We start from the raw sequence: 25,257 nt of genomic DNA, 5'->3' as shown, positions 1-25,257 counted from the left end.
AACTATGTATCATAGTCAGCCAATCACACAGGCAGCATCTGCAGCACACCACTATAAACTATGTATCATAGTCAGCCAATCACACAGACAGCATCTTCAGCACACCACTATAAACCATGTATCATAGTCAGCCAATCACACAGGCAGCATCTGCAGCACACCACTATAAACTATGTATCATAGTCAGCCAATCACACAGGCAGCATCTGCAGCACACCACTATAAACTATATATCGTAGTCAGCCAATCACACAGGCAGCATCTGCAGCACAATAGTATAAACTATGTATCATAGTCAGCCAAACAGACAGGCATCTGCAGCACACCACTATAAACTATGTATCATAGTCAGTCAATCACACAGGCAGCATCTGCAATACACCACTATAAACTATGTATCATAGTCAGCCAATCACACAGGCAGCATCTGCAGCACACCACTATAAACTATGTATCATAGTCAGACAATCACACAGGCATCTGCAGCAGACCACTATAAACTAGGTATCATAGTCAGCCAATCACACATGCATCTGCAGCACACCACTGTAAACTATGCAAACACATTCCAGAAAGGTTTTTCCCACAAACTCTGCACCATTGGTGTACACACATGGGGGAATTTTAACTGATAAAATTAACAAAAAATGTTAGGGGCTGCTGTCACATTGATCTACCAGTATGTGCAAGAGGCCGAGGGTGCTGAGGAAGATAATACTTACAACCGACTCAGACCGAGGAGGAGGAGAAGAGTGTTCAGACCACGGGTAACCTACCAGAGGCTACATTATCTGGAGATAGTGGAGCACTACAGGGTGGACAGGGACATACTTCAGCAACTCGTTGAGCTGTGCCGGCCTCACCTCAGACCCAGAACCAACAGTGGGGAACCCCTCCCAGTGATACCAAGGTATGTGTAGACTTAAGAATACTAGTTACAGGTACTTTCCAAAGACCAACTGGGGATATCATGTGGTTCTCACACACATCTGCATTCAGGATATTCCACCAGTTCCTGGATGCCATGTGACCACATGCCACGTAGCAGATTTACTTCCCCAACATCCGTGAAGAGATGATCAGCAATATGCATCTCTTCCACCATGTAGCAGAATGCCTGGAGGTACTGGGTGCCATAAACTGTATGCATATCCACATCAAAGCACCACCCAGTGAGCAGAATAGGGTCTACCTTAACCGAAGGGGTTCCACTTCATCAACTGTCAGTTCATGTGGAATGCCCAGGGCATTATCATGAATGTGTGTGCTTGTAGTCTTGGAAGCTATCACAACACCCACACCTGGAATTTGTCACAGCTGTACCAGGCATTTGCCAGTGGGGACATCCCATATGGTCGTCTGGTGGAGGATACTGGCTATGCACAGGAGCTGTGGCCAATGACACCCATCAGAAATGCACACACCCATACAAGAACACTATAATGAGGCACGTGCACAAACCAGGATCATTATAGAGCATGTGTTTGGGATGCTCAAGTCATGGTTCCGCTGCTTGACATATCCGGTGGAGCCTTGCAGTACTCTCCAGCCGCATGTGCACACATGTTCATAGTATGTGCCATGCTACACAATGTGATCCTGCAGAAACTGCTGCAGCAGGAACAAAACAGGGAAGGGCCACACAGCCCAGCACCATTGCCAAGGTCTCCACAGTCACAGAGGGACTCTGAGGAGGAGCATCTTGAACCTGCCCCTGTAGGCAGATGGAGGCATGCCCAGTATGCCCTGTCCTTGGCAAAGAGGCAACACATGGCACATACACTGACACTGTAGGGCCCGAGGGACTTATATCTCTCTCTGACTCACACACACAATAAAATGGATGCCAGACATCACACCACGTATACCTTACCATGTATAGGCAGTGTACTGGGTGCATCCAACATAGTCAGCCTTCAAGCACCATCCTCACAACTGCCTCAGGCACAAGGTAAGTCGGTCTTCTTAACAATAAATGAATGGAGTAGAATGTTCTGATAGCATATCTATGGTATTGATGCAAGCATGCAAGGGAATGGGGTGGCTTACTGGGACAGCAGCAAACAACTGACAGCTATGTGGGATAGCAGGAAGTTTATGCCCAGTACTGGCTTACCCACACTATGCAGTATCACCCTAGTTGACAAATACCACTGCAGTATATGTGGTGAGCCTAATAACTAGGGGTGGGTTATAGGTCACATGCATGGATGTCAAAGTGGGGGTCCCATACTCACCCCTAGCCTCACCCAGCAGATCAGCTTAGAAAACCATACAGAAATTTCTGGCAAAGGCCCCCACATGGTGACATCCATGAAATTCCCACCTATAGATTTACACAGTGATATCACAGCAGGTCTGGCAGTGGCAGTATGGCTCTGAAAGGTAAGAAGTAGTAGGTGATGGCCCTTCACCTAGCACACACTGCACCCATGTAAATGATTGCTGATCACTTGTATAGCACTGTGGCAACTCCTACAGAACATACTTTCCAACTGTACAGGGTTTTCCTAAGTGTCTACTTGTGTGACCTAATGGTTAAGGTGTTTGCCTTGCAAACACAAGGTGCAGGGATCGAGTCTCACAAGGCATAATTGGCTTGGCTTAAAATGGCTCACAAGGGCAGTTAGCTTAGTACTAATATATGAGTAATAATTCCTAAAGGAGTGTGATTTTTAAAATCACAGATGGGCTAGTGGTATGGTTTCAGACTATAGTATGACCAGCCCTGGGTTCAAGCCCTACCTGGAACAGTTATTTGAGAGGGAAGATGGTATAATGGTTTGGGTGTTTACCTTGCAGACACAATGTGCAAGGTTTGATTCTCAAATGGCGTAACTGGCTAGGCTTAAAATAGGCCAAAAGGGCAGTTAGCCTAGCACTAATGTAAGAAATCTAAGAAATATGTTTGGTCTGTTCCTCATAACTCCTGTGTTTGTGTGATGCATTACTGGGTTTACTTGTGGATTGGCGCCACTAATTAATGTCCTAATTTGAGGTGCAGACTGCATAATCTGCAGTACATGCATGTTAAAACAAAGCTGGTTACTCAAACAACTTCCCAAGATTGCAGTGGATAAAGTAAGCATACACACACCTGTTAACATGCCAGGTTTGCATGATATATCACATGAGACCTCAGAAATCAGATCATAACATTGTCATCATGTCATATGACATAGAACCTGTGCAATCCAAGTGAAGAACATACACATCAGTTACAGGTAACATATGGTAAATGAAATAGGTACAATAAGCTGGTTGCATGAGTCTGCACATCCTTAAAGTGATAGTCTGTTAAAGCACCTTTTGATTTAATCACGGCATGCAGTCCTCTTGGGAATGTGCCTATCAGCATGGCACATCCTGACTTGCCAGTGTTTGAACACTCTCCCTTGCAAAACACCTCCAACTATGTCAAATTGCAAGGGCATTCCCTGTGCACTGCCTTCTTCAGGTCACCCTGCATATCCTACTGGACGTAGGTGTGGGCTGTGCATCAGCCAGTGCAGACCATTGCATGTGTTCTGCTGAAGCCATCCTTTTGTTGATTTGGATGTATGGTTTGGGCCATCGTTGTGTGGAAGGGTGGAATTCCTCACCATCCACAGCTATGTGACAGACCCCAGAAATATTGGAGCCACAATAAAGCATTACATTTTGCAGAGCAATAGTGAAGATGACAACTAGATAAGATGAAGCAAGAAAACATCTTGAAAGAGAAGAGTATAAGACTACAAACAGACCAAAAGAAGATAAAAAGTCTGCTCTGACCTAAACCTGGAATCAGAAGCACTGCATAAGAAAATGTTTGTTCAAATTTTTACTTTAAGAAGTAACTAAATATAAAATGTTGCCTGGGTTACTCTCAGATGTGACCATCTTCAATGGTTGGTAAATAAGCTTTTGTGAGAAAGTCTCTTTACAGGCCATAATGGATAACAGGGCATGGGTTAGAATCATGGGAAAGTTTCATGTGCCAAGATGAATAATGGTGTTAGTCCTGCTGTTGACGAGAATGAACCTTCTCATACTAACTCAACAAACTTCATCAAAACCTAAAAGCTAGCTTTGCTGGTGCACAGATTCAAGCCCTGACTATAAAGAAGGTTACCTAGGTCTGAGTAGTGGACTTTTTCTTAAGGGTTCAGCAATGAATGGTTGGATTATGTGACCAAAAGTCAGTTCACTTACTTAATGGGAAGGAAGTGGAATTTTCTATCATAAAAGAATCCCCTGATTGATATCAGGAAGGCTAGCTCTAGGTGCATGTGCATGAAATTGTCCCTTGTGAAGACTGCACTCTTTGAGTGTGTGTGTGTGTGTGTGTTTTGAACATTCTACATAAAGGAAGATGCTAGAGAACTTGGACTTGGCAAGAAGCCTGATGTGAGGCTATGACTGAACATGGTGTTAGGTGGGGAGCCAGTTACTTCTGAAGTTTGTGTAAAACGCAGCCTGGGATGTTGTCCAGTCCTATGGATGATGCGTTTTTGGCTTTACAGAGTGCAGCTTGTACCTGCGTAGCTGTAATTACAGGGGCACTGCATTCTTCCTGTATAGATATGGGCCCTTTAGGGGGTGGGGGGTAAAGTTAGCACTGAACTTATCTGCCAGGATGTTGGCAATATCAGTTGGTTCTGTAATTTTCGTGCCGTTGTGCTGTAACTCAGAGCAGATCAGGGTGTTGCAATTGAGATTCTTGACATAGCTATAGAATGCTTGCCCACTGAATGGCACACAGCAACAGTTATTCCACTCCATAAAGGGGGAGCCACCACAGATCCTGGGAACTATCACCCTATTAGCCTGATGAGCCTGGTCTGCAAAGCCATGGAATGTATCATCATGGAGCTTATAAACAAAGACATTGGTAAACTCCAAACTCTAGACCCCCACCCAGGTCGAGTTTGTGAAAGGCAGATCATGCCTCCTGAACTTGATCGACTTCTTTGAGGCAGTCACCAAAGGCGTAGACGAGGGTAAGGTGGTTCACACAGCCTATCTTGACCTTGCCAAGGCTTTCAACACCATCCCCCATTCTGGAATTATAGCTAAACTCACTAAACTAGGTATAAATCCCTACATCACAAAGATGGGTTGCCAATTGGCTCACTGACAGAACCCACACTGTAAAAGTTGTAGACTCCATATCTGACTTCAAAACAGTGACAAGTGAAGTACCACACAGTTCAGTCCTGGGACATCTACTGTTTGGTATCTACTTCTCTGAAGTACAGGCTAACATAGACGGCCTCTGGCTAATGAAGTTCGCACATGACTGCAAACTTGGAGCCATAGTCGAGTCCCCAAATGATGTGGACATCCTACAGAAGGGCCTCACTGAGACAGATGCCTGGTGTCAGGCCCATGGCCTCAAGCTTAATGCCAAAAAGTGCACTGTCATCCCCTTTGGTAAAAACTCTGTACCCATGAACTACCACATAGGCAGCAGTCTACTTAACACCAAATGTGTGATAAGAGACCTTGGGACCCAGGTGGACAGTAGTCTCTCCTTTGATAATCACATTGCCACAGTAGTCAGGAAGTCCTTCTACGTGGCACACCTCATCACAAAAGGGTTCCCATCCAGGAAAAAAGAGGTCATTGTTCCTCTCTAATTGACACTCATTAGACCCATTATAGAGTACAATGCCCCTTTTGGAATGTACCTCACAAGACATCTGCAGCAGCTAGTAAGGCCACAGAAGTACCTCACAAAGAGGATTACTGGCCTCAAAGAGATGCCCTACACTGACCGTCTCAAAAAACTCCAGCTTTACTCCATAGCATATTGCCTACACTGAAGAGATCTCTGCCTAACATATAAAGCTATGTCAAACCCAGAGCTGTTGGACATGCTACACCTAAATAAATCACAATCCCTCCGAACTACATGCTCTAGGGACGTAAACCTTGTCACCACAATAAACAGGACTTGCTGGAGGGGTAGATTCCTGTCCCAGTGACTTCCCATACTCTGGAACAAGCTACCCATCTATATCAAGCAAAGTTCCTCATTAGCACTCTTCAAGAAAAATCTTGATGAGTGGATGGGAAATAGGAAATACACCCCGGCGATCACTTCTGTGGCTCTGCTCAACAGTGGCACAGGAAAATAACTTTCTTGGGTGGTGTAAGCCAGGGAACCCTATTGGCTAGGCTTACTTAGGCCCTTGGGCCGATAGCCTAGTACCTACCTATGAACCTATGAACAAGGGACTGGTGTTTTGAACTCTACATAATCCCCTCTAACTTGGCTACAACCCCAGTTCCAGCTGGTGAACAGCAACCCCAAAGCAGGACACTGCCATCACCATGCTTCACTGTGGGGATGGTGTTATTATGGTGCTGTGCAGTGGTGTTATTGCGCCAAACACACCTGTTAGACTTGTGGCCAATGAGTTCAACCATGGTCCCGTATTACCATAACACATTTTCCCACTTGCTTTTTGGAGACCTGATGTATTGTTTTCAGACGTTCACCAGGCCTGGATATTGTTTGGTGTGAGGAACTTCTAACATCTTCCAACCTTACACTTAGAGCAGGACATATGGAGACCATGGAAGATTGTTGTGACATGTAGTACACAGCCAGTACTTGCCCGAGATTCCTGCTACTCCTTCAGTGATGCTGTAGGACTCTTGGCAGCCTCCCTGGCCAGTTTTGGTCTTGTATTCTCATAGACTTTGGTGGGATGTCCACTCCTTCACAATGTCACTGTAGCCCCATATTTTCACCACCTTTTTATGACTGTCTGGACTGTGTTCCATGGGATATGCCATGCTGTGGAAATATTTTTTGTATCCTTCTCCAGGCTGATACATCTGAAACATGTGGTCCCTTAGCAGGTTCTTCAGCTCTATGCCAACCATGGCTGTTATTGTAGCAGCAACTGGGTATATGTTAGGATAATCCTAGTAGGACAGCTGACCATTATTTGCTGTTAATCATAGGGTCTCTGTAATTGATGGCAGGTGTGTACCCAATAAGATGTACTGATGTAGTTATATTGAAAGCTGACTCAACACAGTAGTAGCATCAGCCTGTGCACACATATGCATCTAGATTGTTGTACTGTTGTTATGTGTCATTATTGTTCCCCTAAAAGGTTTGTTTGCTTTATAATTGAATTGTACAGGTTATAGGTCACATTAAAGTTTGGCAGTATTTTTACCTTGTCTATTGTGCTCTCATTTTTGTATATCACAAATACCTGGCATTCTAACAGGTGTGTACACCATTTTTATGCACTGTATAGCACTAATTTATACAATATGACCCTACTTTTGGGCCTTTGTCCCCTCATTTTGTCATTCTTTGTCCAGACATCCTGCAATGACAGGTTGTGAGGTATGCTACAGATATGTGACACCTCCTGTAAATAGGCCTCTGTGATGACCACTGTGATGCAATGCAGTAAACACCACCACAAGTGAACATGCAGATATTGCCAAATGGCTGAGTGTAACAATTGTGTGCATGGTCACATGCATTATCTTTAGCATGCCTGGGGTACTCATGAGCCAAACTGGAAAATCACATACTTACCGGCTTCAGGCTGCTGTTCCATGTGCAGACCAGAGGGACCTATGTAGTTGTGAGGGAGAAGTATTGTCAGCAGATTCACATTAGGCATTGGTACAAGATTAATTCTACGTTTCTGCACAGGTACAGTACACACTATGACATTACACAGTTTTTCTGTCCTTCACCATTGATGTGCATTTGCGTGCATTACTACACCCCACCCACTAATCTTTTTTGCACTGACATATGCAAGTAGAGACTCTATAGAAGACAGTTTAAATGCTACCTCATTTCATTGATGTGCACTTTGGCCTTACCTGGATGCTCCTCACCTGTTGCTTGGGTGCCAACCACCTCCATGACTGCTGTTTCCCATGTTTGATTTTGTGTGGGATCTACCCCAAGGTTGGCAAGGAGCTCCTCTGTCACCGTAAGTGGGGACTGTGTGGCTGGCCCCCCACTTGTAGCAGTACAGTTCCTCGCTACAGCAGCAGCCCTTTGCAGTGCATCACGAATCAGGTCAGTTGCTCTATGCCTGACCTAATCATATATGCATCCATGGTGGCCCAACATGTTCATTCTGTGGATGATCTTATCTGACAGGGCAGTCCGCTCCTGTAGATTTTGCCTTCTATGGCTAGAAAGGCTGGCATAGTTTAAGGTTACAGCTTCTGTGATGGCTGCTGTCTCCGCATCAGTGTAAAGCGGTTGCCACTGCATGGCACCTGGAGGACATACACAGGGAAACACATCACAAGACCTCAAACATTGCCCAGAGTTCTTTACGGAGCCAGCACATGCATATGGACTATCATTAGCCACCACTTACAGACACATCATACCCCTGTACCTGGCAGCACTGTATGAACATGCATTGTACTTCTGGTCCTGATGTGTCATGTTCCCCCCCAATGAGGGCAAGTACATTGCTTAAACCACCATTCATCATTCAGGTTTGTGTAGAGGGATGACAGTGGCCATGTTCCTTGCAGATGGGATGTCAATATTGCTCAGGTTATGCTTGCATACAGTGTGTAATGTAGCTGGAAGCATATGCCTGGGTTCATGTAGGATGCAGACAGGAATGTTATCAGGTCCCAAGGGGACTTGTTTTTGTTAACTTTGATTAGCCAGTTTGCACCTGATCCATGATGATGAGGGGAGGGGTTGTGCTGTGCATATCCACCTATACTGATGATGAGCCAGGGGAATGATGTTTGCCCTAAACCTGTCTGAAGCAGGTTGGCTGTAGCTATGTTGTGTGTGCATGTGCTGTGATTGAACAACAGTGAATGTGTCCAATTTGTACTCATAGTTACCCTTAGAGTACTCCACCTGTGACCTAATATGCTCATTCAGACAAATGTTGACATGCTGCCTGCTCCTATTTTGCCCTATACAGCCAATATAGCATCCCATTATGTGCGTTGTGCATTGCTGCTGTCCAGCAAAGGGGTTTAACCTACTTGTTGGGGACAGGTTTCACAAGTAAGGTACTGGTGAGGCCATACAGCTGTGTAGGTGGTCATATATCTGTGTGCAGTAGGCATGGTCACAGGGTAAGAGTACAGTTGGCCACCTCTACAATTTCAATGTGATACTCATGCTTATTATACTACCCATGTCTGTGTACTCATGCTAATTATACTACCCGTGTCTGTGTACTCATGCTTATTATAGTACCCGTGTCTGTTTACTCATGATTATTATACTACCCATGTCTGTGCACTCATGCTTATTATACTACGTATGTCTGTGTACTCATGCTTATTATACTACCCATGTCTGAGTACTCATGCTTATTATACTACCTATGTCTGTGTACTCATGCTTATTATACTACCAGTGTCTGTGTACTCGAGCTTATTATACTACCCATATCTGGGTACTCATGCTTAATATACTACCCATGTCTGTGTACTCATGCTTATTATACCACCCATGTCTGTGTGCTCATGCTTATTATACTACCCATGTCTGTGTACTCATGCTTATTATACTACCCGTGTCTGTGTACTCATGCTTATTATACTACACGTGACTGTGTACTCATGCTTATTATACTACCCATGTCTGTGTACTCATGGTTATTATTCTACGCATGTCTGTGTACTCATGCTTATTATACAACACATGTCTGAGTACTCATGCTTATTATACTACCTATGTCAGTGTACTCATGCTTATTATACTACCCGTGTCTGTGTACTCATGATTATTATACTATCCGTGTCTGTGTACTCATGCTTATTATACTACGCATGTCTGTGTACTCATGCTTATTATACTACACATGTCTGAGTACTCATGCTTATTATACTACCTATGTCTGTGTACTCATGCTTATTATACTACCCGTGTCTGTGTACTCGAGCTTATCAGACTACCCATATCTGTGTACTCATGCTTATTATACTACCCGTGTCTGTGTACTCATGCTTATTATACTTCCCATGTCTGTGTACTCATGCTTATTATACTACCCATGTCTGTGTACTCATGCTTATTATACTACTCCTGTCTGTGTACTCATGCTTATTATACTACCCTTGTCTGTGTACTCATGCTTATTATACTACTGTGTCTGTGTACTCAGGCTTATTATACGACCCATGCCTGTGTACTCATGCTTATTATACTACCCATGTCTGTGTACTCATGCTTATTATACTACCCATGTCAGTGTACTCATGCTTATTATACTACCCGTGTCTGTGTACTCATGCTTATTATACTTCCCATGTCTGTGTACTCATGCTTATTATACTACCCATGTCTGTGTACTCATGCTTATTATACTACTCCTGTCTGTGTACTTATGCTTATTATACTACCCTTGTCTGTGTACTCATGCTTATTATACTATTGTGTCTGTGTACTCAGGCTTATTATACAACCCATGCCTGTGTACTCATGTTTATTATACTACCCATGTCTGTGAACTCATGCTTATTATACTACCCATGTCAGTGTACTCATGCTTATTATACTACCTGTGTCTGTGTACTCATGCTTATTATACTACCCATGTCTGTGTACTCATGCTTATTATACTACCCATGTCTGTGTAGTCATGCTTATTATACTACCCATGCCTGTGTACTCATGCTTATTATACTACCCGTGTCTTTGTACTCATGCTTATTATACTACCCGTGTCTGTATACTCATGCTTATTATACAACCTATGTCTGTGTACTCATGCTTATTATACTACCTGTGTCTGTGTACACATGCTTATTATACTACCCGTGTCTGTGTACTCATGCTTATTATACTACCCATGTCTGTGTACTCATGCTTATTATACTACCCGTGTCTTTGTACTCATGCTTATTATACAACCCATGCTTATTATACTACCCATGTCTTTGAGCTCATGCTTATTATACTACCCGTGTCTGTGTACTCATGCTTATTATACTACCCATGTCTGTGTACTCATGCTTATTATACTACCCATGTCTGTGTACTCATGCTTATTATACTACCCATGTCTGTGTACTCATACTTATTATACTACCCATGTCGGTGTACTCATGCTTATTATACAACCCATGCTTATTATACTGCCCATGTCGGTGTACTCATGCTTATTATACTACCCATGTCTGTGTACTCATGCTTTTTATACTACCCATGTCTTTGTACTCAATACTTATTATACTACCCATGTATGTGTACTCATGCTTATTATACTACCCATGTCTGTGTACTCATGTTTATTATACTACCTGTGTCTGTGTACTCATGCTTATTATACTACCCATGTCTGTGTATTCATGCTTATTATACTACCCATGTCTGTGTACTCATGCTTATTATACTACCCGTGTCTTTGTACTCATGCTTATTATACTACCCATGTCTGTATATACATGCTTATTTTACAACCCATGTCTGTGTACTCATGCTTATTATACTACCTGTGTCTGTGTACTCATGCTAATTATACTACCAGTGTCTGTGTATTCATGCTTATTATACTACCCATGTCTGTGTAGTCATGCTTATTATACTACCCATGTCTGTGTACTCATGCTTATTATACTACCCATGTCTGTGTACTCATGCTTATTATACTACCCATGTCTGTGTACTCATGCTTATTATACTACCCATGTCTGTGTACTCATGCTTATTATACTACCCATGTCTGTGTACTCATTCTTATTATACTACCCATGTCTGTGTACTCATGCTTATTATACTTCCCATGTCTGAGTACTCATGCTTATTATACTACCCATGTCTGTGTACTCATGCTTATTTTTCTACCCATGTCTGTGTACTCATTCTTATTATACTATCCATGTCTGTATACTCATTCTTATTATACTACCCATGTATGTGTACTCATGCTTATTATACTACCCATGTCTGTGTACTCATGCTGCTTATTATACTACCCCTGTCTGTGTACTCATGCTTATTATACTACCCTTGTCTGTGTACTCATGCTTATTATACTACCCATGCCTGTGTACTCATGCTTATTATACTACCCATGCCTGTGTACTCATGCTTATTATACTACCCGTGTCTGTGTACTCATGCTTATTATACTACCATGTCTGTGTACTCATGCTTATTATACTACCTGTGTCTGTGTACTCATGCTTATTATACTACCCGTGTCTGTGTACTCATGCTTATTATACTACCCATGTCTGTGTACTCATGCTTATTATACTACCCATGTCTGTGTACTCATGCTTATTATACTACCCATGTCTGTGTACTCATGCTTATTATACTACCCGTGTCTGTGTACTCATGCTTATTATACTACCCATGTCTGTGTACTCATGCTTATTATACTACCCATGTCTGTGTACTCATGCTTATTATACTACCCATGTCTGTGTACTCGTGTTTATTATACTACCCATGTCTGTATACTCATGCTTATTATACTACCCGTGTCTGTGTACTCAAGCGTACTATACTACCCGTGTCTGTGTACTCATGCTTATTATACTACCTGTCTCTGTGTACTCATGCTTATTATACTACCCATGTCTGTGTACTCTTGCTTATTATACTACACATGTCTGTGTACTCTTGCTTATTATACTACCCGTGTCTGTGTACTCATGCTTATTATACTACCCATGTCTGTGTACTCATGCTTATTATACTACCCATATCTGTGTACTCATGCTTATTATACTACCCATGTCTGTGTACTCATGCTTATTATACTACCCATGTCTGTGTACTCATGCTTACTATACTTACTGTGTCTGTGTACTCATGCTTATTATACTACCCATGTCTGTGTACTCATGCTTATTATACTACCCATATCTGTGTACTCATGATTATTATACTACCCATGTCTGTGTACTCATGCTTATTATACTACCCATGTCTGTGTACTCATGCTTATTATACTACCCATGTCTGTGTACTCATGCTTATTATACTACCCATGTCTGTGTACTCATGCTTATTATACTACCCATGTGTGTGCACTCATGCTTATTATACTACCCATGTCTGTGTACTCATGCTTATTATACTACCATGTCTGTGTACTCATGCTTATTATACTACCCATGTCTGTGTACTCATGCTTATTATACTACCCATGTCTGTGTACTCATGCTTATTATACTACCTGTGTCTGTGTACTCATGCTTATTATACTACCCATGTCTGTGTACTCATGCTTATTATACTACCCATGTCTGTGTACTCATGCTTATTATACTACCCATGTCTGTGTACTCATGCTTATTATACTACCCATGTCTGTGTACTCATGCTTATTATACTACCCGTGTCTGTTTACTCATGCTTATTATACTACCTGTCTCTGTACTCATGCTTATTATACTACCCATGTCTGTGTACTCATGCTTATAATACTACCCATGTCTGTGTACTCATGCTTATTATACTACCATGTCTGTGTACTCATGCTTATTATACTACCCATGTCTGTGTACTCATGCTTATTATACTACCCATCTCTGTGTACTCATGCTTATTATACTACCATGTCTGTGTACTCATGGTCATTATACTACCCATGTCTGTGTACTCATGCTTATTATACTACCCATGTCTGTGTACTCATGCTTATTATACTACCCATGTCTGTGTACTCATGCTTATTATACTACCCATGTCTGTGTACTCATGCTTATTATACTACCCATGTCTGTGTACTCATGCTTATTATACTACCTGTGTCTGTGTACTCATGCTTATTATACTACCCATGTCTGTGTATTCGTGCTTATTATACTACCCATGTCTGTGTACTCATGTTTATTATACTACCCATGTCTGTGTACTCATGCTTATTATACTAGCCGTGTCTGTGTAATCAAGCTTACCATACTACCCGTGTCTGTTTACTCATGCTTATTATACTACCTGTCTCTGTGTACTCATGCTTATTATACTACCCATGTCTGTGTACTCATGCTTATAATACTACCCATGTCTGTGTACTCATGCTTATTATTCTACCCATGTCCTTGTACTCATGCTTATTATACTACCTATGTAAGTGTACTCATGCTTATTATACTACCCATGTCTGTGTACTCATGCTTATTATACTACCCATGTCTGTGTACTCATGCTTATTATACTACCCATGTCTGTGTACTCATGCTTATTATACTACCCATGTCTGTGTACTCATGCTTATTATACTACCTGTGTCTGTGTACTCATGCTTATTATACTACCCATGTCTGTGTACTCATGCTTATTATACTACCCATGTCTGTGTACTCATGCTTATTATATTAACTGTGTCTGTGTACTCATGCTTATTATACTACCCATGTCTGTGTACTCATGCTTATTATACTACCCATGTCTGTGTACTCATGCTTATTATACTACCCATGTCTGTGTACTCATGCTTATTATACTACCCATGTCTGTGTACTCATGCTTATTATACTACCCATGTCTGTGTACTCATGCTTATTATACTACCCATGTCTGTGTACTCATGCTTATTATACTAATCTGTCTGTGTACTCATGCTTATTATGCTACCCATGTCTGTGTACTCATGCTTATTATACTACCCATGCCTGTGTACTCATGCTTATTATACTACCTGTACGCATGCTTATTATACTACCCATGTCTCTGTACTCATGCTTATTATACTACCCATTTCTGTGTACTCATGCTTATTATACTACCTGTACTCATTCACCCATGTCTGTGTACTCATGTTTATTATACCCCCATGTGTGTACTCATGCTTATTATACTACCTGTACTCATGCTTATTATACTACCCATGTCTGTGTACTCATGCTTATTATACTACCCATGTCTGTGTACTCATGCTTATTATACTACCCATGCCTGTGCACTCATGCTTATTATACCACCCATGCCTGTGTACTCATACTTATTATACCTCATGTCTGTGTACTCATGCTTATTATACTACCCATGTCTGTGTACTCATGCTTATTATGCTACCCATGTCTGTGTACTCATGCTTATTATACTACCCATGTCTGTGTACTCATGCTTATTATACTACCGGTCATGTTTATTATATTACCCAAATCTGTGTACTCATGCTTATTATACTACCCATGTCTGTCTACTCATGCTTATTATACTACCCGTGTCTGTGTACTCATGCTTATTATACTACCCATGTCTGTGTACTCATGCTTATTATACTACCCATGTCTGTGTACTCATGCTTATTATACTACCCATGTCTGTGTACTCATGCTTATTATACTACCCATGTCTGTGTACTCATGCTTATTATACTACCCGTGTCTGTGTACTCATGCTTATTATACTACCCGTGTCTGTGTACTCATGCTTATTATACTACCCATGTCTGTGTACTCATGCTTATTATACTACCCATGTCTGTGTACTCATGCTTATTATACTACCCATGTCTGTGTACTCATGCTTATTATACTACCCATGTCTGTGTACTCATGCTTATTATACTACCCATGTCTGTGTACTCATGCTTATTATACTACCCATGTCTGTGTACTCATGCTTATTATACTACCCATGTCTGTGTACTCATGCTTATTATACTACCCGTGTCTGTGTACTCATGCTTATTATACTACTCATGCTTATTATTCTACCCATGTCTGTGTACTCATGCTTATTATACTACCCATGTCTGTGTACTCATGCTTATTATACTACCCATGTCTGTGTACTCATGCTTATTATACTACCCATGTCTGTGTACTCATGCTTATTATACTACCCATGTCTGTGTACTCATGCTTATTATACTACCCGTGTCTGTATACTCATGCTTATTATACTACCCATGTCTGTGTACTCATGCTTATTATACTACCCATGTCTGTGTACTCATGCTTATTATACTACCTGTGTCTGTGTACTCATGCTTATTATACTACCCATGTCTGTGTACTCATGCTTATTATACTACCTATGTCTGTGTACTCATGCTTATTATACTACCCATGTCTGTGTACTCATGCTTATTATACTACCCATGTCTGTGTACTCATGCTTATTATACTACCCATGTCTGTGTACTCATGCTTATTATACTACCCATGTCTGTGTACTCATGCTTATTATACTACCCATGTCTGTGTACTCATGCTTATTATACTACCCATGTCTGTGTACTCATGCTTATTATACTACCCATGTCTGTGTACTCATGCTTATTATACTACCCATGTCTGTGTACTCATGCTTATTATACAACCCATGTCTGTGTACTCATGCTTATACTACCCGTGTCTGTGTACTCATGCTTATTATACTACCCATGTCTGTGTACTCATGCTTATTATACTACCCATGTCTGTGTACTCATGCTTATTATACTACCCGTGTCTGTGTACTCATGCTTATTATACTACCCATGTCTGTGTACTCATGCTTATTATACTACCATGTCTGTGTACTCATGCTTATTATACTACCCATGTCTGTGTACTCATGCTTATTATACTACCCATGTCTGTGTACTCATGCTTATTATACTACCCATGTCTGTGTACTCATGCTTATTATACTACCCATGTCTGTGTACTCATGCTTATTATACTACCCATGTCTGTGTACTCATGCTTATTATACTACCCATGTCTGTGTACTCATGCTTATTATACTACCCATGTCTGTGTACTCATGCTTATTATACTACCCATGTCTGTGTACTCATGCTTATTATACTACCCATGTCTGTGTACTCATGCTTATTATACTACCCATGTCTGTGTACTCATGCTTATTATACTACCCATGTCTGTGTACTCATGCTTATTATACTACCCATGTCTGTGTACTCATGCTTATTATACTACCTATGTCTGTGTACTCATGCTTGTTATACTACCCATGTCTGTGTACTCATGCTTATTATGCTATCCATGTCTGTGTACTCATGCTTATTATACTACCCATGTCTGTGTACTCATACTTATTATACTACCTATGTCTGTGTACTCATGCTTATTATACTACCCATGTCTGTGTACTCATGCTTATTATACTACCCATGTGAGTGTACTCATGCTTATTATACTACCCATGTCTGTGTACTCATGCTTATTATACTACCCATGTCTGTGTACTCATGCTTATTATACTACCCATGTGTGTGTACTCATGCTTATTATACTACCCATGTCTGTGTACTCATGCTTATTATACTACCCATGTCTGTGTACTCATGCTTATTATACTACTCATGTTTGTGTACTCATGCTTATTATACTACCCATGTCTGTGTACTCATGCTTATTATACTACCCATGTCTGTGTACTCATGCTTATTATACTACCCATGTCTGTGTACTCATGCTTATTATACTACCCATGTCTGTGTACTTATGCTTATTATACTACCCGTGTCTGTGTACTCATGCTTATTATACTACCCATGTCTGTGTTCTCATGCATATTATACTACCCATGTCTGTGTACTCATGCTTATTATGCTACCCATTTCTGTGTACTCATGCTTATTATACTACCCATGTCTGTGTACTCATGCTTATTATACTACCTGTGTCTGTGTACTCTTGCTTATTATACTGTGTCTGTGTACTCATGCTTTTTATATTACCCATGTCTGTGTACTCATGCTTATTATACTAACCCAGCCACTGGGGATGCACAAGCCAGTGCATTTCTTTGTCCCAAGCCCAGATAAATGAGAAGGGTTGCATCAGTAAGGGCATCTGGTGTAAAGCCACTGCCAAATTACATATGAGTGCAACAATACAGATTTCCATACTAGATCGGTCAAGGCCCAGATTAACAATGACCACCACCAGTACTGTTAGCCAACAGGGTGCTGGTGGAAACTGGGCTACTGTTGGCTGAAGGAGAAGAAGAGGGGGAAGGCATGCCCGAAATCAGAAAGAGAGGAGGAAGGTTAGGAGTGTAGTAGTGAGGGTAGGAACTTTGAATGTTGGCAGTATGACTGGTATAGGACGAGAACTAGCTGATATGATGGAGAGAAGGAAGGTTGATATATTGTGTGTGCAAGAGACCAGATGGAAGGGGAGTAAGGCCAGGTGTATTGGAGGTGGGTTCAAATTGTTCTATCATGGTGTGAATGGAGGGAGAAATGGGATAGTGGTTATCCTGAAGGAACAGTATGCCAAGAGTGTTTTGGAGGTGAAAAGAGTGTCGGTTAGAGTGACGTTTAGGAAGCTGGAAATTGACGGTGTAATGATGAATGTTGTTAGTGCATATGCAACGCAAGTTGGGTGTGCGATGGATGAGAAAGAAACATTTTTGGAGTGAGTTGGATGAAGTGGTGGTGAGTGTACCCAAGTGTGCGACTGGTGACTGGAGCAAACTTCAATGGGCATGTTGGTGAAGGGAACTGAGGGGATGCGGAAGTGATGGGCAGGTATGGTGTTAAGGAGAGGAATGCAGAAGGTCAGATGGTAGTGGATTTTGCAAAAAGGGTGGACATGGCTGTGATGAATACGTATTTTAACAAGAGGGAGGAGCATAGGGTGATGTACAAGAGTGGAGGAAGATGCACACAGATGGATTATATCCTACACAGGAGTGCCAGTCTGAAGGAGATTGGAGACAGTAAAGTGTTGACAGGGGAAAGTGTAGTTAGGCAGCATAGAATGTTGGTCTGCAGGATGATGCTGGTGATCAAGAAGATGAGGACAAGTGTGAAAGCAGTGCCAAGGATCAAATGGTGGAAGTTGAAAAAGGGTGATTGTGAGGTGGAGTTCAGGGAAGAGTTAAAACAGGCACTGGGGGGCAGTGAAGAGTTACCGAATGGCTGAGTAACTACAGCAGAGTTGGTAAGGGAAACAGCTAGAAAGCTGCTTGATGTGACATCTGAACAGAGGAAGGAGGACAAGGAGACCTGGTGGTGGAATGAGGAAGTACAGGGGAGTATACAGAGGAAGAGGATGGCAAAGAAGAAGTGGGATTGTCAGAGAGATGAAGAAAGTAGACAGGAGTATAGGGAGATGAGGTGCATGGCAAAGAGAGAGGTGGCGAAGGATAAGGATAAGGCATATGAAGAGTTGTATGAAAGGTTGGACACTAAAGAGGGAGAAAAGGACCTGTACCAATTGGCCAGACAGAGGGACAGAGCTGAGAAAGATGTGCAGCAGGTAAGGGTGATAAAGGATAGTGAGGGAAATGCACTCACAAGCAAGGAAAGTGTGTTGAGCGGATGGAAAGAGTACTTTGAGGGGCTGATGAATGAAGAGAATGAGAGAGAGAGAGAAGGTTGGATGATGTGGGGATAGTAAATCAGGAAGTGAAACAGATTAGCAAGAAGGAAGTAAGGACAGCTATGAATAGGATGAAGAATGGAAAGGCTGTTTATCCAGATGACATACCAGTGGAAGGGGACTTCAACTACCCAAACATAGACTGGGAGCATTACTCAAGCCCCAATACCCTAGCCCAAAGGTTCCTAGAATTCATAAACTCAAATGCTATGGAACAACTAGTCACCTCTCCCACAAGAGGGGAAAACATATTGGACCTGATCATCACAAACATCGGGACACAATGCTCCATACCAGAAGTATACCCCTCTTTGGTAAGATCGGACCATAAATTAATCTCCCTGGAAATCCACATCCCGTCCCCACCCTCAGCACAGAAGACCACAGTGAAGAACTTCTCAAAAGCTGACTTCACACTTCTTAAGACTAAAGTGGAATCCTTCAAGGCTGCTGGGCCAGTGGATCCACAGCCCACTCTGCTGAATCCTTTATAAACGCATTCTATGGACACCTACAGGAATGCATGGATCATGCAATCCCAAATAAAACCAAGACCCATTCCACCAAAGGTAGGTGTCCTGTCTGGTAGACCCCAGCCATAAATAAGCTATACAACAGAAGGAGGAAGCTATTACATGACAGAGCAAAATCCCTAAAAGGGAAGGCATCTCGGATCAGTACTAGCAAAAAACTACGATCACTCATAAAATCATCCAAGGCCAACTTTGAGAGAAAAATTGCACAAGACACTAAAGATAATCACAAGGCTTTCTTTAGTTATGTTAGAAACCTGAGTGGAAACTCCCAGATATGCTCAGAGTTAGTCCAAAATGACAAAAAATACACTGAACCCACAGACATTGCCAACATACTAGCAGACAGGTTCAGTGCAAATTTTTCTCCCCCTCCCCCCCAAAGGGACAAATATCTATCCCAGCAGAGTGTTGCCTCCCTGACATCTCAGATGCCCAGGTGAGTGCCGCCCTCTCCAAAGCTAAAAACACAGCATCAATGGGACCAGACGGTGTTCCGGTTTGCATGCTACATGAACTCCAAGAAGAGCTAAACCCACACATAAGACAGCTGTTTAATCTCAGCCTTACTACAGAATATGTACCCAAAGAATGGCGTACAGCAACAGTGGTCCCACTCCACAAAGGAGGTGCTTCTACAGACCCTGGAAACTACCGTCCCATAAGCTTGATGAGCTTCATCTGCAAAGCTATGGATAGGATCATTATGGAACTCATAAACAAAGACATTGGGGACCTACAGACACTGGATCCTACCCAATTCGGCTTTGTTAAGGGCAGATCCTGCCTCTTGAACCTGGTTGACTTCTTTGAAACAGTCACCAAGGCCATTGATGAGGGTAAGGTAGTTCAAACAGCCTACTTTGACCTTGCAAAAGCCTTCGACACAATACCCCACTTGGGCATCATAGACAAGCTCTCCAGCTTAAATATAAACCCCTATGCCATTAGATGGGTTGCAAACTGGCTCAAGGACAGAACCCACAAGGTCAGAACTGCTGGAGCCATGTCAGACTCTAAACCAGTCACAAGTGGCATCCCACAGGGCTCGGTCCTGGGACCTCTCTTGTTCGGTACTTATTTTTCTGAGGTACAGGCTAACATGGGAGGATTGTGGCTGACCAAGTTCACAGATGACTGCAAACTGGGTGCCATAATTGATTCTCCAGTGGACACAAGCATCCGTAAAAAGGGTCTCATAGGAAACGGAAAACTGGTGCCAGAGCCATGGCCTTAAACTAAACACCAAAAAGTGTATAGTCATACAAAGTGCCCACAAATTACCACATAGGTGGTAATCCATTAAGTATGGAAGAAGTAATTAGGGACCTAGGGACCCAAGTTGACAGTAACCTCTCGTTTGACACTCACATTGCCAAAGTAGTTAGAAAGACCTTCTATATTGCCCACCTTATCATGAAGGGATTCACATCTAGATCGGGAGACATCATTGTGCCCCTTTACTCTTCCCTCATCAGGCCCATAATTGAGTACAATGCCCCATTTGGAATATACCTTACCCGACACCTGCAGCAATTGGAAAGACCCCAAAAGTACCTCACCAAGAGGATCAAGGGACTCAAACATATGCCATATGCTGCCCGGCTAAAGAAACTCTAGCTCTACTCAGTAGCATACCGCATACTCAGTGGCGATCTATGCCTGATGTACAAGGCCATGTCCAACCCGGAATTAATGGACATGCTCCACCTCAGAAAATCCAAATCCACCAGAGCTACGCGAGCGAGAGATTTTAACCACAGCACAGAAATAAAAAGGACATGCTGGAGGGACAGATTCATAACCCAGAGGCTCCCTTCACTCTGGAATAAAATCCCAGTCCATGTTAGGCAGAACCCCTCACTGACTCTCTTGAAGAGAAATCTTGACGAGTGGATGGGAGATCGTAGATTTACCCCGGGGGTCACTTCTGTGTCACTGCTAGACAGAGGTACAGTAAACTAAACCTTAAAATGGGCACAGTATACTCATTCCAAGGAGTGGCGTAAGCCAAACACAGTCTGGCTAGGCTTATAAATGCCCTAGGGCAGATAGCCTAGTATGAACCTATGAAGCATGGAGGTGGTTAGGAGAAATGGCAGTGGAGTTTGTAACCAGACTGTTTAATGAAATCTTGGAAAGTCAGAGGATGCCTGAGGAGTGGAGAAAGTGTTTTGGTACCTATTTTTAAGAATAAAGGTGATGTGCAGAGCTGTAGTAACTACAGAGGGATAAAGCTGATCGGTCACAACTTGAAGTTATGGGAAAGAGTAGTGGAAGCTAGGTTAAGAAGGGAGGTGATGATTAGTGATCAGCAGTATGGTTTCATGCCAGGAAAGAGCACTACAGATGCAATGTTTGCTCTGAGAGTGTTGATGGAGAAATATAGAGAAGGTCAGAAGGAGTTGCATTGTATCTTTGTGGACTTGGAGAAAGCATATGATAGGGTGCCTAGAGAGGAGTTGTGGTATTGTATGAGGAAGTCAGGAGTGGCAGAGAAGTATGTAAGTGTGGTATAGGATATGTACAATGGTAGTGTGACAGTGGTGAAGTCTGCACTGGAAGTGACAGATGTGTTTAAGGTAGATGTGGGATTACATCAAGGATCAACTCTGAGCCCTTTCTTATTTGCAATGGTGATGGACAGGTTGACAGACGAGATCAGACAGGAAGCCCCATGGACTATGATGTTTGCAGATGACATTGTGATCTGTAGTGAGAGTAGGGACCAGGGTGAGGAGACCCTGGAGAGGTAGAGATATGCTCTAGAGAGGAGAGGAATGAAGGTCAGCAGGACTAAGACAGAATCTATGTGTGTGAATGAGAGGGAGGATAGAGGAATGGTGAGGATGCAGGGAGTAGAGTTGACAAAGGTGGATGAGTTTAAGTACTTGGGATCAACAGTTCAGAGTAATGGTGAGTGTGGAAGAGAGGTGAAGAAGAGAGTACAGGCAGGGTGGAATGGGTGGAGAAGAGTGTCAGGGATGATTTGTGACAGACGGGTACCAGTAAGAGTGAAAGGAAGGTCTACAAGAGGGTAGTGAGTCCAGCTATGTTGTATGGGTTGGAGATGCTGGCATTGACAAAAAGGCAGGAGTCAGAGCTGGAAGTGTCAGAGTTAAAGATGTTAAGATTTGCACTGGGTGTGACATGGATGGACAGTTTTAGGAATCAGTATATTAGAGGGTCAGCTCAGGTTGGACAGTTTGGAGACAAAGTCAAAGAGGCAAGATTTCATTGGTTTGGGCATGTGCTGAGGAGGGATGCTGGGTATATTGGGAAAAAGATGCTAAGGAAGGTAAGAGGAAAAGAGAAAGGCCTAAGATAAGGTCTATGGATGTGGTGAGAGAGGACATGCAGGTGGTTGGTGTGACAGATCAAGATGCAGAGAACAGGAAGAAATGGAAACAGATTACCCGCTGTGGTGACCCCTAATGGGAACAGCCGAAAGAGAAGAAAGCTCATGCTTATTATACTACCCATGTCTGTGTCAGGGGAATGCCACAACCAGTAGCTGTAGAGGTGTAACTCTGTTGCATGCACAGAGACTAAGGTTACACATATGTACAACATGTACACCTTATTTACCTGACAGTTTGCATCCCATGTCAGTTGTTATGAGGCAACCAGGTACACCTACCCATACATACAAATGCACAGGTAATACCTGCTATACATTTCTGTTCTATGTCAGTATGGCACACTGTAATTACAGTCTTGCTGCTCAGTCAGTGATGTCAACCTGTTAGGGCTGGACATCTGGAGGACACCGTACATACATGGTGTGCTATGGACCAAAATTAGTGACACTTTCTTCATATTGCTGTAACACACATATGTCATTTGATAGTGCAGTAGCCTTTGCATTCACAGACATACCATGGAGGATGCCTGATGCTCATATGGCAGGTAGAGAGGAGAAAGGCTAGGGTTGTGGTAGTAAGGGTAGGAACTGTTAATGTTGTGAGTATGAATGGTATGGGAACAGAGCTAGCTGATATAATGGACACAGGAAAGGTGGATATATTGTGTGTGCCAGAGACCAGATAGAAGGGGTGTACAACTGTATGTATTGGAGTCGGGTACAAATAGTTCTATCATGGTGTGTATGGGAGGGGAACTGGTGTCGGGGTTAACCTGAAGGAACATTATGCCAAAAGTGTTTGTGGAGGTGATAAGAGTGCTGGGTAGAATGATGTTTAGGAGACTGGGAATTGATGGTGTAATGATGACAGTTGTTAGTGCATATGCTCCACTAATTGCTTGTGTGATGGATGAGACAGACGTACTTTGGTGTGGTTGGATGAAGTGGTGATGCGTGTACCCAAGGGTGAGTGAGTGGTGATTGGAGCAGATTTCAATGGGCATGTTGGTGAAGGGGACAGAGGGGATGCAGAAGTGATGTGTAGGTATGGTGTTAAGCAAAGGAATGCAGAAGGTGAGATGGCGGTGGAGTTTGCAACAGATGTTGGACATGGGTGTAGTGAATACATAGTTTTACAAGACTGAGGGGCATAGGGTAACATACAAGAGTGGAGGAAGATGCACACAGGTGGATTATCTCTTATGCAGGTGGCCCTGTTTCAAGGGGATTGGTAACTGTAAATTGATGACAGGGGAAAGTGTAGTTAGGCAGCATGGAATGTTGGTCTGTGGGATGACTGGTGATCAAGAAGAGGGGGATGAGTGTGAGCGCAGCACCATGGATCAAATGGTGGATATTGTGAAAGGGTAATTGTGAGGTTGAGTTCAGGGAAGAGGTAAGACAGGCAGTGGATGGCAGTGAAGACTTAGCAAATATCTTGGTAACTACATCTGGGTTAGTAAGGGAGATGAGTAGAATGGGCTTGTTGTGACATCTGCAGAGAGGAAGGTGGACAAGGAGATCTGGTGGTGGCATGAGGAAGTACAGGGGAGTATACAGAGAAAGAGGTTGGCCAAGATGAAGTGGGATTATCAGACAGATGAAGAATGTAGACAGATGTATAGGGAGATGGGTGCATGGCCAAGAGAGTGGTGGCAAAGGCTGAGGATGGGGCATCTGAAGGGTTACATGCAAGGTTGGACAACAAGTATGGAGAATAGGACCTGCACCAATTGGATAGATAGAGGCATGTAGCTAGGAAGGATGTGCAGCAAATAAGGCTGATAATGGATAATGATGGAAGTGTACTCACAAGCAAGGAGGGTGTGTTGAGCAGGTGGAAACCATACTTTGATGGGCTGTGTAATGAAGAGAACAAGACAGAGAGAAGGTTGGATGATGTGGGTATGATGAATCAGGACATGCAGCAGATTATCAGGGGGAAGTAAGGAAAGCTATGAAGAGGTTTAAGACAGGGAAGGCTATTGGTTCAGATGACATACCTGTGGAAGCATGAAGGTGTTTAGGAAAATTGCAGTGGTCTTTGTACCAGGATTGTTTACTGTAATCTTGGAAAGTGAGAGGATG

The sequence above is a fragment of the Protopterus annectens genome, chromosome 2.part1, assembly GCF_019279795.1.
Source record: "Protopterus annectens isolate FY-2018-M chromosome 2.part1, PAN1.0, whole genome shotgun sequence".
Taxonomy (NCBI): Eukaryota; Metazoa; Chordata; order Ceratodontiformes; family Protopteridae; genus Protopterus; species Protopterus annectens.
Note: the sequence above shows the minus strand (reverse complement) of the source record.